Consider the following 14463-nt stretch of genomic DNA (forward strand, 5'->3'; position numbering starts at 1 on the left):
TAATGGGCTACCGTCTAACCCAATCCTGACTCAGGGGATCTGTCGATTTCCATGGTGCAACTACCCCCATGGTGACTGGTAAAGGCTACTAGAGCGAGGCTCGCTGACTGTGGTGTTAGGAGGAGATACATACAGATATGAGCCCATCTTAGCTTGTCACTTAGTATTCGTTAGGTTATCAGAATGCAGCCTGGCCCAGGTACATCCAAGCACCTTTTCCTCTTGTCACTGCTGCTGAGATCCTTACTGTGTCTGCCATTCTCTCTCTCCTCTCTGAGTTTGCGTGTACATGTGCATCCAGTCATCCACTGAAAACTCTAAGGGGCCTAGCATTTGCCAACTCCATGAGAATATATGTATATTGGGTGACTTCATAAACTACTAATGAATTAACATTTGGTTTGCAAGATTCCTGAATCTGAATCAAGATGCTTCCTTCAGCTTCTAGAAGCTTCTCTAGCTCATACTGGTTCTAAGAATTAGTTTCCAGGGCATCTGCATCCTCTACATTAATTAATTAATTAACTAATTTACTTATTTATTTATGCTTCTTTTTTAAATGCATTTTAATCTGATTTTCTGAGTGCACTGGTCAGTGTAAACGAGGTACATCAGAGACTCCAGGGGAGGGAGGGTGACTATTGCTGGTATGTTGGTTTTCACTTACAAAAAGGGAGAGATTTTGATGCTGACAGCTTGGACTGACAGCAGCTTGGGGGAAGCGTTTGAGTAAAAAGAAAGGTGCTCCCAGACGACACCCTCCCACCCATCTGGTCCCAATCAGTCTCTCCAGGAGGACAGAGCTGTCACAACATAACTGGGTAAAGACTGCAGAGTAGCACTGTACCATGGAATGCCTCCCTGGGTCTCAGGGACCAGGTGCCCTGTGGGTGCAGGGCAGTCACACTGGTTCCCAAGCTCCCAGATATGCTGCTAGGAAGTGAAAGACAGAATCATTTCATGGTGTTAGGAATCTGGAAAAATAAAAATATCATCTTAGCTAGAAAAGGAATGTCTGATTAGAGCCAGCCAGAGGAGGAGAAGATCGGGGAGGCGGTTTTGCTGTTGAGGCAGCTGGACCAATGACAGCAGGTCATGGGAGAGTGGTGGTGATGTCATCTCAAGTTTGGATTACAGACTCCCATCCTGCTCTGGCCTTGGGAGCCGCCCACTTCTTCTGAAATCCTCTAAGTAGGCTTTCCTTAGTTTTTGCTTCCCTTTGGTTTGTCAAGTAAGGAGACAATGGGCATGGCTATCACTTGTCCCCAACTGAGAACAGAGGTGAAGGTACAGGTACGCGTCAGGCTTGGCCTTCAGTGGCCCTGGTGGTAGTGCTTGGAGTATGGGGCCAGGCAAGCTGGGTACTGCCACTGGCCTGCCTTCTGTGGTGGAGAGTCAGAAGGTTGGAGTTGGAGGCTGCTGTGCCCCCACCCAACCTCTGTTTATCTGTGGCAATGCATCAGGGGACACAGGAAAAACAGCAAAATTCTAACTCATTCCATCTCTGAAGGTGGAAAAGATCAGATGGTTACTAAAACAAGCAATTTCTCAATCGAATCTGGGCAGCCGTGTCCTAGTATCAGAGGTAGAGGCTCGTCCGGGGCAGGCACAGTCAGCTGGGCTGAGCGCCGGCTCTTGAAGTTCACATTACACTCATTCCCCAGTATCACCTTCTCTACATCTGCAGAGGTATGCTCCTCAAAGTTCCGAATCCAATTCCAGATGTTGTTGAAGGACTTCTCATTGGTAATGTTGTAGACCAGCATGATACCCATGGCACCCTACAGAAGGCTGTTTTGATTGTCCGAAACTGCTCCTGGCTGGCCAAGTCCAATATCTGCAATTTAATCCTCTTGACATCAAGCTCTACGGTCCTATTTTTTTTTTTTTAACCTCTCAGGGTTTTTAATAGTCACACGTAGAGGTCTGGTTCATTTCAGCTCCTTCACTGCCAAGCCTGGGGGTAGGGACTGCTTCAGCTTCTCTGCCTTTCCCTTGTCTGTGATTACCAGGGTGTAAAGGTACCTGCTACAGCGAACCTTGAACTTCACATTATCCTTGTTCTTCTTGATCTTGACAGATTTGGCATTCTTCTGCCGGGTTGTGAGCAGAAAGTCCTTGATTTCCTCAATTTTCTGAAGCATGGCGACAGGGACTCAGCTCTGGCAACCGCACCACAGTTGAAGATTGCCTCGGATTCAACTCCCTTCCCCATCTGCCCCCAAAAACTCCTGGTCCTAATTTTAAAGTCATTTCCTATGGTAGAGATGAACATGGAGTTGAAGGCATCCTCAGAGAAGCAGAACAGGACACAGGTCTTCCCTACTCCCGACTCCCCGATCAGCAGCAGCTGGAACAGGTAATTGTAGGTCTTCAGCCTATTACACTCTCCCTACATTTTATTTATAAACATTGAAAAGGAAGAACATGATTTTAGAGTCTATAAGTGGACCTTTTTCTCTTCTGAGCAATAACTTAGGAATGTTTTCTGTACTTTTCTCCTAACTTTTCCTTCTCCTCCTGTTGAGTAACTTAATATCTCAATTCCCAAAATATTTTACAATAGCAGTATTACACAACTCACCTGAAAGTGTTTAGAAAACCTTGTCCAGAAAGTCTTGTCCTAGAATCTATAATCTACAATTTGATTGTGATTTTGGCTACTTTGGGGAGATGCTCAGAATCGAACCCAGGGTTTTATGTATGCTAAACGTATTATGTATCATGGGCCATATGTCTAGGCCTGTTATTCTGGCTCTCAATCATTACACTAGTTAGTAAATATGGACAAATTCCATCCAAGAGGTGTCTCCATGGATGTCTTGCGATGTTAAAAGCACATAAAATGAAGGCATGTTCATGAAACAAGAGGAGCAGAGAGATGGAGTACTAGATTCAAGGAGATCGGATTCTTCCTCTAGGTATGTTTACATGACTCACACTATAGACTGAACCTGCCGGAACCAGTTGTACAGTAGGTAAACAAGTTGGAGCCTGCAAGAAGTCTGTCCTGTTCATCAGGTACTACAGCATTGGAAAGGGATGGCAATAGAAGACTGCAGGATGCTGCTTGTTCTTTGTGGCTAAATACATGGGTTTAATGGTGGAGTTGTGTCACTAAAGATCATCATGGCAGACAGGAGGCTTGGAATCAATATCAGAATGAGGAGGACAAACTGGATCTTGCTCATATCTCTGCCCCACCCCTTGCCTTGAGCAGCTATAATCTTCTGACCACATGAGCCACTAGTTTCCTTCCCTGTCATTGCTCATGAAGACTTCTCTTGAGGCCAGCATTCTCCAAGACAAGAAAAGAAAGGGATTCTGGGAAATGTAGTTCCAGCTTACCAAATAGCTAAGGCTGACCACTATCTTTGAGAGGAAAGACTGACAACTCTCCTGTGTTGGCATCTTTCTACCAAGAACTGTCAAGCTATTGGCTCTTCACCAGTGGCCTTGTATTCTCACAAGACTACTTTCCCTAAGTGTGGATCGATCTCGCTCTCTTTCTCTGTATGTGTGTATGTGTAGTACTGTAAAAATGTATTCATTTTCAAAGCAAAAATATATAATAGTTTTGTAGCCATAATTGATGCAAGCTGTTAAGAATGCTATTTAGAAATCTTTAGCTTCTGCTGTGGATTTTGGGGCAAAGATGCTAATGGACAACAGCAATTGACTGCTGAATTCATGTGAGGCCACACAGATGCATGAGGTGTTGGGACAGAACCAAGCCCTTTGTCAAGTTAGTATGGCTGCCATGTTCTATGGGAGGAACATGTTGAAGCTGGGAAGGCCATCCTTTCTCTCTCAGGCCATCTTTTGCTAAGGTTGTGTGTCCTCCTGTAGCCTGAATGGAGGACATAGTGGATATTAGATCACCTGCTACTTTTCAGCACTTCTCAGCAAGATAAACTATTTTATTTTCTTTTAAAAAGAATATCTATTCTTTCACAATTACATACACCTGACCCCACTCCATCACCGTATCCCATCATTATTACTATTTCCTTCTCTCACAAGACCTTTTTTTTCTTCCCAACAATTTAAAGAAAGTTTTCCTCTTAATTTCAGTGTGTGTGCATGTGAGCATGCGTGTGTGTGTGTTTATGTGTATGTATGTGTGTGTGCATGTGAGCATGCGTGTGTGTATGTGCATGTGAGCATGCATGTGTGTGTGCATGTGAGCATGCGTGTGAATGTATGTGTATGTATGTGTGTCCATGTGAGCATGTGTGTGTGTATGTATGTGTGTGTATGTGCATGTGAGCGTGTGTGTGTGTGTGTGTGTGTGTGTTCCACTGCATTCAGTCAGGGTAGCTTGCATGAGTAAAACTAGGGGATATTTAACTTGAGAGAACAATTTACGAGTGGTTGCATCTTTGAGGAATATGACTCTTCATCCCTTAGCAACCATTGACTGCCTAGCTCCTCAGAAAGGCGTGATCCCGTGTGCACTTCTCCCCTACACATATGGGACATTGATGGGCCCAGCCTTGTGAGGGTTTTATGCAGCAGCTATTGCTGCTGTGAGATCATGGCTGCCCCAGCCATGCCTTGTCCAGAAGGCAGTACTTCCTAGTAATCCTTTCCCTCTCCTTGTTCTTAAACCCTTCCACCCATTCTTCTGTGACATTCCCTGAACTTTAGATGGGTTCTACAGATGTCCCGTTTAGGGCTGATAGCTCAATGGTTAATTATTCTTGGCACTTTGTGCAGTTGTGAATCTTGGTATTAACCAATTACCAGTTCCAAACAGACGCTTCTCTGACCAGGGCTGAATGTGGCATTAATTTTTAGGTAGAAGTATAAATATGTATAAGGCAGTTTGACAACATGTCCATTTAGCAAAGAAATAGTTGTATTTCTCCCACAGGGACCCTGTCTTAAATTGTAATTGTTTATGTGTGTGCCTGAGCATGCACATGTGTAGATGTGTTCAGGTAGCCATGTTCCACGGAGTATTTGTAGGTCAGGAGTCAGATCCCTTCTTTTACTGTGTCACTCATAGGTATCTTACTCAGGTTGGCAGTCTTGGTGGCAAGTACCTTTAGTCATTGAATTACTGACCCAGTGCTTGTTGAGTTCTTTGTATATTCTAAATATTAATTCTCTGTCAAATGTGTAGCTGGCAAAGATCTATGCCAATTCTGTAGGTTCTCTCTTTCTCAGCAGCTTCCTTTGCTGTGCAGAGCTTTTATATGGCGATACATTCTTTCTATTCCTAGCATGGGAGGTTATAGTGACATTTCTGAATCGTTTTAATCCCAGATGTGTGGCTATAGGGCTGCTTTGGACTATGGGAAGCGGCTGACTGTGATCTGTCTTGTGCTCTAGCAAAAACATGGTTTTGCCAGCTACTGACAGAGTCTGTGACTGTGTGATATTTGAAATTCTGGGAGTTTTTCAGAGGGTTTCTAAAGACGAGAGCACCCAGAGGTGGGGCTGGTGGCTGGTGGTTGTTCAGGCAGGGTGGTTGTGGTTTGTTAGTTGTAATGCTCAAAGAAGAAACAAAAAGAAAGAAATTAGATTCAGAGATCTCTCTCCCCCCCCATCCTTCTTTTTTTTAAATCTAGTGACAGGGGATGAAAGTGAGGGGGATAAAGAACCCACAAAGTAGCAAAGACCAGTTACAGGATCTTCTGATATATTCTTCCATTTCTTTCTGCAAAGGCTTGAAGTTTTGTCATACAGATCTTTCACTTGCTTGGTTAGAGTTATATCAAGATATTTTATGTAACTTGTGGTTATTGTGAAGGGGGTTGTTTCTCTGACTTTTGTCTTGGCCTGTTTGTCATTTGTACATAGGAGGTCTACTGATTTTTTTTTTTTGAGTTAATCTTGCATCCAGTCACTTTGCTGAAGGCATTTATCATCTATAGGAGTTTACTGGTAGAATTTTTGGTGTCGCTTATGTATAGTGTTATATCATCTGCAAATAAAGGCACTTTGACTTCTCCCTTTCCAGTTCGTCTCCCCTTGATCTCCTTTAGTTGTCTTATTTCTCTAACTAGAACTTTAAGTACTATATGAAGTAGATATGGAAAGAGTAGACAGCCATGTCTTGTTTTGGATTTTATGAGGTTGCTTTGAGCTTCTTTCCATTTATTTCGATGTTGGCTATTGGCTTACTTTAAATTGCCTTTATTATATTTAGTTATGTCCAGTTACATAAAAGTCTCTAATACTTTTATTATGAAGGGGTGTTGGATTTTGTTAAAAGATTTTTCAGACAGACGGTGGTGGTGTATGCCTTTAATCCCAGCACTTGGGAGGCAGAGGCAGGTGGATTTCTGAGTTCGAAGCCAGCCTGGTCTACAGAGTGAGTTCCAGGACAGCTAGGGATACACAGAGAAACCCTGTCTCAAACAAACAAACAAACAAACAAAAAAACAAACAAAAAACAAACAAAAAAAGGATTTTTCAGTGTCTAATGAAAATGACCATGTGATTTTTTTTCTTTTAGTTTGTTTATGTGGTAGATTACATTGGTAAATTTTCATATGTTGAATCATCCCTGCATTGCTAGGAGCCAGAGGGGATAAGGACACCACAAGAAAATCCACAAAATCAACCAATATAGCTCCATAGGGGCTCACAGAGGCTGAGCCAACATTTAGAGAGTCTGTATGGATCTGACTTAGGCCCTCTGCATATATATTATGGTTGTGTAGCCTGGTCTTCTTGTGGGACTTCTAACAGTCGGAGCTCAGGCTGTCTCTGACTCTTTCGCTTGCTTTTGATGAAATAAAAATAATGTTGGAGCCAGGTAGTGGTGGCACACGCCTTTAATGCCAGCACTTGGGAGGCAGAGGCAGGTGGATTTTTGAGTTCAAGGTCAGCCTGGTCTACAGAGTGAGTTCCAGGACAGCCAGAGAGCTATACAAAGAAACCCTATCTTGAAAAACAAAAACAAAACACAACAAAACAAAACAAAAAGTTGTATTTTGTTAAAAATCTGCTTTTTTTGCATCTATTAAAATGCTCATGTGATGTTTTCTTTGTGATACAGTACATTTAGTGATTTGTGTATGTTGGCCCATCGCTAGAATGAAGTCAACTTGATCATGTTGAAGGATCTTTTATAAAAATGTGGTGTTTTGTGTTGGGGGCATGCACGTAACATGGTAGGGTAATACCAATTGGGATGTTTACATTTCTATTACATTTTGTGGGATAATTTGGGAAGAATTGGTGTTGGTTCCTTTTGAAGGCCTGGTAGAATTTGGCAGTGAAGATTCACTATTTTAAAACAGACTAAAAATATATGTAGTTAATCCTATAGTGTTTATATGCTGTAGTTTCTATCACTTTTGCTCTCTCCTACTCTTTTTTCCCTTTCTTTTATTCCTTTTTCTTATTTTCCCCCTTCTTTTATTTGTGAAACAGATTTCCATGTAGCTCAGGATGTACTAATGCTCACTGTGTCCAGAGGTTAGCCTTGAACTCCTGCTCCTCTGGCCTCTCCCTGTCAAGTACTGGAGTTTGAGATATGCAGCACCCTGCCTGGATTTTTTTTCCCCTTTCTGCTGACTTTTAAGTGATATTTGCCATTTTCAAAGCACTCTGCAAATACTTAACATTTCCTGCCTATTACAGTTCTAGAAGGGACTTCTAAAAACTGTTTTTTTTTTTTTTTTTTTTTTTTTTTTTTATTTTGCACAGAAGTTGAATCCTTTGCCTGGACTCTTGACACCAAATCAAGCTGCTATTTGCCTCTATATTTTTACCATTTTTCAAGCAAGGATGATTAGTCCCATGTATGATATTTTCTCATTTATACAGTGTGAACTTTTTTGCAGTAGAATTATGAAAAAAAATCACTCAATATCATAATCTCTTAAAACAGTGAGCATGTGACAAGTTCCTAGGTTTTTTGTTTTTTGTTTTTGTTTTTTGTTTTAAATCAATTTGTACCTTTATTTCCATCCTCCCTTTAAGGTGATCTTTCGGGCTCATTTTTCTAGATAAGCTGTGTTTCCTCACAGCTGGCGACATGGGGCCGCTCTGGCTTCTCAGGACAGCCGGCAGGCTCAGATGTGGGGGCGCATGCTTCGTTTGCCCAAACAGACTGAACGCAAAGATGATTCGTCATGCACTGATAAGTACAGCACAGAGAAATGTGACTACATTTAAAGCTCCATTTTTTTCTTTTTAAGACCAGCAGCTTCCTAACCTCTTACAAAAATCTATTCACCTGATGGTAAAAGCTTCATTCGCTGTTCCGAACCTCACTCTCTGACCCCAAGCGTAGAATGGTAAGTTCTAAGAAAAGGAAGCAGGCACACTGCCACATCAGAAGCCTTTGTTGTTCTCACTTATCCCCGCACACGCAGGCATCTCTGAATAGAGAGGCAGGTGCTATTTGGTGAAAAAAAAAAAAAAAAGAAAAGAAAAGAAAAAAAAATCTGGTCCCTACATTAAATGCGGATGGCAGTCTAAGCATATTTACATGTTTTTTTTCTTCTTCCCTTCTTTCTTTCCTTTTTTTTTTTTTCAAAGGTAGTGTTAGATGAGTTTGGAAAATGTGGACTCCACAGCTCAGCACTCACCCCTTTCCTAGATTGACTGATTCTACTACTATTTTACAGCTGCGCTCCGTTATTAATTCATATACGTTGTTGTGAAGATGCAGAAGTCCCAGTACATGACCAAACAATGGTTTCGGGGAGGGTCCTGGAGGGAGATCGGAGGCTATGCTTGCTTGCCTATCCCCAGTTCTTATCATCTGGAGAGATTCTCTGGAGTCCGTCTTTGCAGACACAGCAAATTCATTGGCAGGATTAAACAATTTGGAGCTGGATTGCAGATGAAAGTGTCGCTGCCTGCATATCAATGCCAGCCACAAGTCAGCACCAACAATTGTTCCATCGTTAGCAAAACCTGCGAACAGGAGAGGGTGGTCTCAGTCCCCAGCCTGCTGGCACTCTCCTCCTCGGATTTCTTTGACTAGATTGCATCCTGTTACCTTCGCAATCTGTTCTGCCTTATTGGCACCCAGACTGACAGACTTTTACATTCACATTTAGAAGATCTGAAAGCAGTTTGGAAACAAAACAAAACAAACCCAACCCCACGGCTGGAAAGAGTAATGCATCAGCCACACCAAATTTACACTACCAATAAACAGTGTTTAGCCACTGGGAGCAAATAATTTGATCCACTTAATTTGAGGAGTCCTGGAAACGAGACCTGGATTTTGTTTGGTTTAAACATGTGGAGTTGGACCTCTCTATCATACTTCTCTTAAATGGCTAGGCATTATATGAGCTCCCACCTACCCATAGGAATAAAAAAAAAACGGTTAATATTTGGCAGGGCTTTGGTCCTCTGAGATGAAAGGCGCTGGGGGATTCAAAGGCCATTAAAATTATATGCATAGCCAATGCTGTTATCATTCAGTTCAGACACATGAAGCGGCTAGCTGCATGCACAGTAAAAAGTAATAATGAGAATGAATTCCTGTTTAATGAGTATTTATCACATGCTGGCCATGTGTGAGCGACTTTATATTAGCTTTTGCTTTTAATTCCCACAGCATCGTGATTCTCTCTGTTTTATGTGCACAGAAGTGCCTAGAGAGGTTAGGAGACTTGTGTAAAACCACACAGCTCAGGGTCACATTTAAACCAATGGCCACTTGTCCCCAAAGCCTGTGCTCTATACTTTAGTGTAATTTGAAAGCTACTTTCAAGGTCACATTTTCTTCAGCCATCTATATTAATCTGTGTCCTAAATCTCGTGTTCCACATTGATGCTTTTGATTAGTCATTTCTTCCTCACCAAGAAAGCCTTAGGAATGGATACCTTGTTGATCTCAATAACTGTATCTATGCTTTGGTTCAAAACAAAACAAAGAAGACCTTAGCATTTTTGGGTTCGTAACAGACATCTGGAAATCAATCTGGTGGTTCCTCAGAAAACTGGAAATAGTTCTACCTGAAGGCCCAGCTATACCATTCCTGGACATATACCTAAAGTATGCCCCACTATACCACAAGGACATGTGCTCCATGATGTTCATAGCAGCTTTATTTGTAATAGCTGGAAACTGGAAACAGCCCAGATGTCCCTCAGCTAAAGAATGGCTATAGAAAATGTGGTACATTTACGCAATGGAATACTACTCAGCTATTAAAAACGAGGACATCACACATTTTCCAGGCAAATGGATGGGAAAATATCATCCTAACTAAGGTAATCAATCCAAAAGGACATGCAAGGTGTGTACTCACAGATAAGTGTATATTAGCCAAAAAGTACAGAATACACATGATACAACCCACAGACCATAAGAAGTTTAACAGGAAGGAAGGCTCAAGTCAGGATGCTTCAATCCCACTTAGAAGGTGGAACAAAATAATCACTGGAGGCAGTGAGGGAAGGACCTGGATGGGAGAGAGGAAGGGGAGGGGAAAAAGAAAACAGGATCAGGTATGGGAGGGGGAACAGGAGAGAAGCCCAGATGGCCAGGAGAATGAATGGAAATAAGCAGCCTTGGGAGGTGTGGTGGGAAGTGGGGGGATCCTGTGGAAAGTACCAGAGACCCGGGAGGTGGGAGACTCAGGACCCAGTAGGAGTGACCTTAGATGAAATGCCCAACAGTGGGGAGAGGGAACTTGAAGAGTCCACCTCCAGTAGATAGGCAGGGACTTGGGGCTGGTGAGATGGCTCAGCGGGAAAGAGCTCTGACTGCTCTTCTGAAGGTCCTGAGTTCAAATCCCAGCAACCACATGGTGGCTCACAACCATCCATAATGAGATCTGAAGGCCTCTTCTGGTGTGTCTGAAGACAGCTACAGTGTACTTACATATAACAATAAATAAATCTTAAAAAACAAAAAGAGAGAGATAGACAGGGACTCAAGTGGAGTTACTAACCCGCAGTCAAACTGACCCAGAGCTGTTCCTGTCTAAAAGAACTGCAGGGAAAGAAATGGAGAAGAGACTGAAGGAAAGGAGGTCCAATGACCAACCCAACTTGGGATCCATCTATCTCATGGGCTGGGGGCAGGGTGGGGCACCAAGGCCTGACTCTATTACTGATGCTTACAGACAGGAACCTAACATGGTTAGGTTCCTCTGAGAGACCCTATTAAACAGCTGACTGAGACAGATACAGATACTTATACTCAACCAAGGGACTGAAGTTATGGACCCCTATGCTTGAATTAGGTGAAGGACTGAAGAAGCTGAAGGGGAGAGCAACCCCATAGGAAGACCAGCGGTCTCAACTTAGCCAGACTCCAGGGAGCTCCCAGAGACAGAGCCACCAACCAGGCAGCATTTGCGGGCAGGTCTGAGGGCCTTGGCACGTATATAGCAGAGGACTGCCCAGTCTAGGCTCAGTGGGAGAAGATGCACTTCATCATGGAGAGACTTGAGGCCCTAGGGAAGGGAAATGTTTGGTTGGAGGTGGGGGTGAGTACCCTCTCTGAGGCAAGGGGGGTGAGAACCCTCTCTGAGGCAAGGGGGAGGAGGAATGGGATGAGGAACTGTATGGGGGGGGACTGGGAAAGGGGAGCAATGGCTGGAATGTAAATAAATAATATAAAGATAAACAAAATAACAACAACAACAAAAACCAGACATATTTTTTGCTTTACCTTTTTGGTTCTTAAGGTGAGACTTCATGTCGTGGCCCTCCATGCCCTAGAACTCACTCTGCATCTTGGGCTGCAGTTTGAAAGTTTGAACTTTCGTCAGTCTTCTTGAGCCTTATAGGAGTTTGTCGCTGGGCCCAGGTTAAAAACAAAAAAAAGAGTTGTAAGGATTTTGAAAGGCCTTTCTACTATGATATGAGTCCTGTGGAGTGGAGCAAAAAAGATGTGAAATTAACAGCCTGCTTTCTTCCATCCTAGCAACTGGAAAGTTAGCAGAAAGAGAACTTGAGCCATCGTTTTCATTTGACTCAAATGTGTATTAGTATATAGGACATTCAGGCCCCTTTCTTGTTGACTAGGGATGAGTTTGACACAGTAGTTATAATTAAAACGTGTACAACAGAGGGGAAATCATTTATTATCACCGATCAAAACAAGCTGGTATTGACTAATAAGGGGCAAAAGCCATCTTTTAAGATTGATATCATAGGAAATTTTTTTTTTGTGTTAGAAATAAAATAGTTTGACTCAAAAGAATGACTTCATTTTTGAGTCAAAGTCCATTCTGTAGATGGAATTCTTAAAGGTAAATAAAAGTTTCTGCACCCACAATGAAGCCTTTCTGCTAATTAATGGTGCCGGCATGGAGAAGTTATTTAACCTCCATGGGCTTCAGCTTCCTCGTAAGGGAGACTTGGACAGTATTCCCTGTGTCAAAGAGCTTAGATGGACGGGGAGTGGAGGTCCTCCAGATGTACCTCGCATGGAGCTGTGGGTGATGTACCTCGCATGGAGCTGTGGGTGATGTACCTTGCATGGAGCTGTGGGTGATGTACCTCACGTGGAGCTGTGGGTGATGTACCTCCCATGGAGCTGTGAGGGATGTACCTCGCATGGAGCTCTGGGTGCTGGTTTCATCCCCCCTCTCTGTACAGGATCCATTTTGTCTCTTTCTGAAGAAAGGAGAGATGTGTCTTAGTAATCATCATAAAAACATTACACAATCGAGGCTACCTCCATAGGAGATAATTACACTTCCTGTTCTTCCTTGAGCTATTTAGGGTAAGTACTGCTTCGGCCTAATCTCAATGAGAAAATAGGGTTGTTGCAAAGCAACATCTCCACAGGAAAGATGGGACGCTCAGGGGATCTGCTTATTATTTCCCTGTTTGTCGCAATGAACATAGAACTTGGCACTTGCTCGGGACCCATTTTTCATAGAGCCCCAAATAGACCTTTCTTTGTACATAAGCTTGCAGTTCCTCCACTAACCTATGAGTGAAAATTGAAGAAATTAAGACTTTGAACTCAGGTCACCAACATTTCCTCTTTCCACAGGTGTTGGCTCGTCCTTATGTTAACAAGGATCCCTTATTCACCTTCCAGCTGTCTTTCTAGGAGTTCCTACCAATACATGTTTTAAATGCTTATTTCCTTTCTGGAACCGGTTTATCAGAGAGAATTGATAAAATTCACATCAAATGTGTTTCTCTAGATCAGATAGTGAGCTATGGCTTACTCATACTGAACAAGGAAGGGCTGGATAATCCCTGACTCTAGCTCCTCAGGCTGGTGCTGCTTACCCTCTCAGAGAGGATTTGTGGAGACATACAGATGGGGAGCACACTTGCAGATGTGCAGCGTCAGTGCTTGGATGATACTGGACAGGGAGCAGAAATACTGTAGCCTGATGATAGAGGGAAACGGAGCAAGGGTCATTAATGAGTGAATGCTAAGTTTGAGAGGGAGAGCACCTGCTTGGTAGTTTATAATGAGGCTCTTTCCCCTTGTAGTGGAGTGTGAACAGCACTTCTGAAGAATAGTCAGGACCTGAGAAATAGAGTTCCAAACACTCTTGTCTGGAAACTGATGGAGACGTTTGGAAACACCCTTCTTACCAGTTTGATTCTGTAGTCACTGTGACTATTGAAACTTTACATCTGTAGTCCGTTCTTCCACTGTACAAGTTGTCAACCTGTACGTGTGGGGAACCATCCTTATGACTTTCAGCAACCTGGTATTTTGTGACTTTTATAACTGTCCAGGGGTTAGGATCACAGGAGACTATGTCTTGTGGTGTAATAGTTGAAATGCTGCATCTTGCATTCCTACTACAGGACAGGAAGTGCAGCTACCTGCACTTCCCATTGTTTTAGAGGCAATACCCTTTACAACTTAGACTGCTGTTCCAGCCCGCTGACCTCGTTCCAAAGGAAGGTGCTGAGAAGGGCTCTGAAACAGGTCTGGGATACAGTGTGGTCAAAGTTCTTGAGCTGCTGATTGAGGGTGTCAGTGATGTTCATGGTGGGAAAAGGCGTGTTTGTAGTTTAAGGTCACTTCCAGTGCGTGACACTCAATGAAGACCTTTGGAATTCTGGAGCAAGATCATGTCATCTGCAGTGAAGAGCCACATGTCTTATGAAAAGCACATCCTGAAGCAGGATTGAATCCTGCTAGAGATAGAACTCTTGACTATGAGGTGCCAGCTGAGGCATCGTTATCAGTTAATTTCTGTTTCACTGGTCAAGTTGCACATATGGCTGCAAAATGAAATCCAGACATGACAGCAGCAGAGTACACATGAAAGTTGCATGATCAGCTCTCTCAAATACCCATGTCACACATCATACTGCATTAAGATGTTCCCAGAGTTTGCACTGGTCTATGCCTGAGGGTGTGTCCTGTCTGATCATAGATGGAGAAAGAAACCTAAGTTTAGTTGGTGGATGGATTGTCTCTGTAAAGTGGAAACTTAGTGTAAGAGTAGTCTATTCATGTCAGGTACAGCTCATTGATAATATTTTAATAAAGTCAACATTTTAAAAAATTCAAATGTTTCTTTCTGAAGATTTTAGCAATGA

General features: G+C 42.8%; 1 pseudogene across 1 annotated transcript; it reads right to left on the bottom strand.

Annotated features, from left to right (window-relative positions):
• Positions 1-1891: 1891 nt before the first annotated feature.
• On the bottom strand, positions 1892-2197 carry LOC116094334 (annotated as a pseudogene). Its single transcript, XR_004120049.1, has one exon. The product of XR_004120049.1 is annotated as a 60S ribosomal protein L38 pseudogene (transcript).
• Positions 2198-14463: the final 12266 nt, after the last annotated feature.

This window comes from Mastomys coucha, unplaced genomic scaffold (genome assembly GCF_008632895.1).
Source record: "Mastomys coucha isolate ucsf_1 unplaced genomic scaffold, UCSF_Mcou_1 pScaffold16, whole genome shotgun sequence".
In the NCBI taxonomy this organism is placed as follows: Eukaryota; Metazoa; Chordata; class Mammalia; order Rodentia; family Muridae; genus Mastomys; species Mastomys coucha.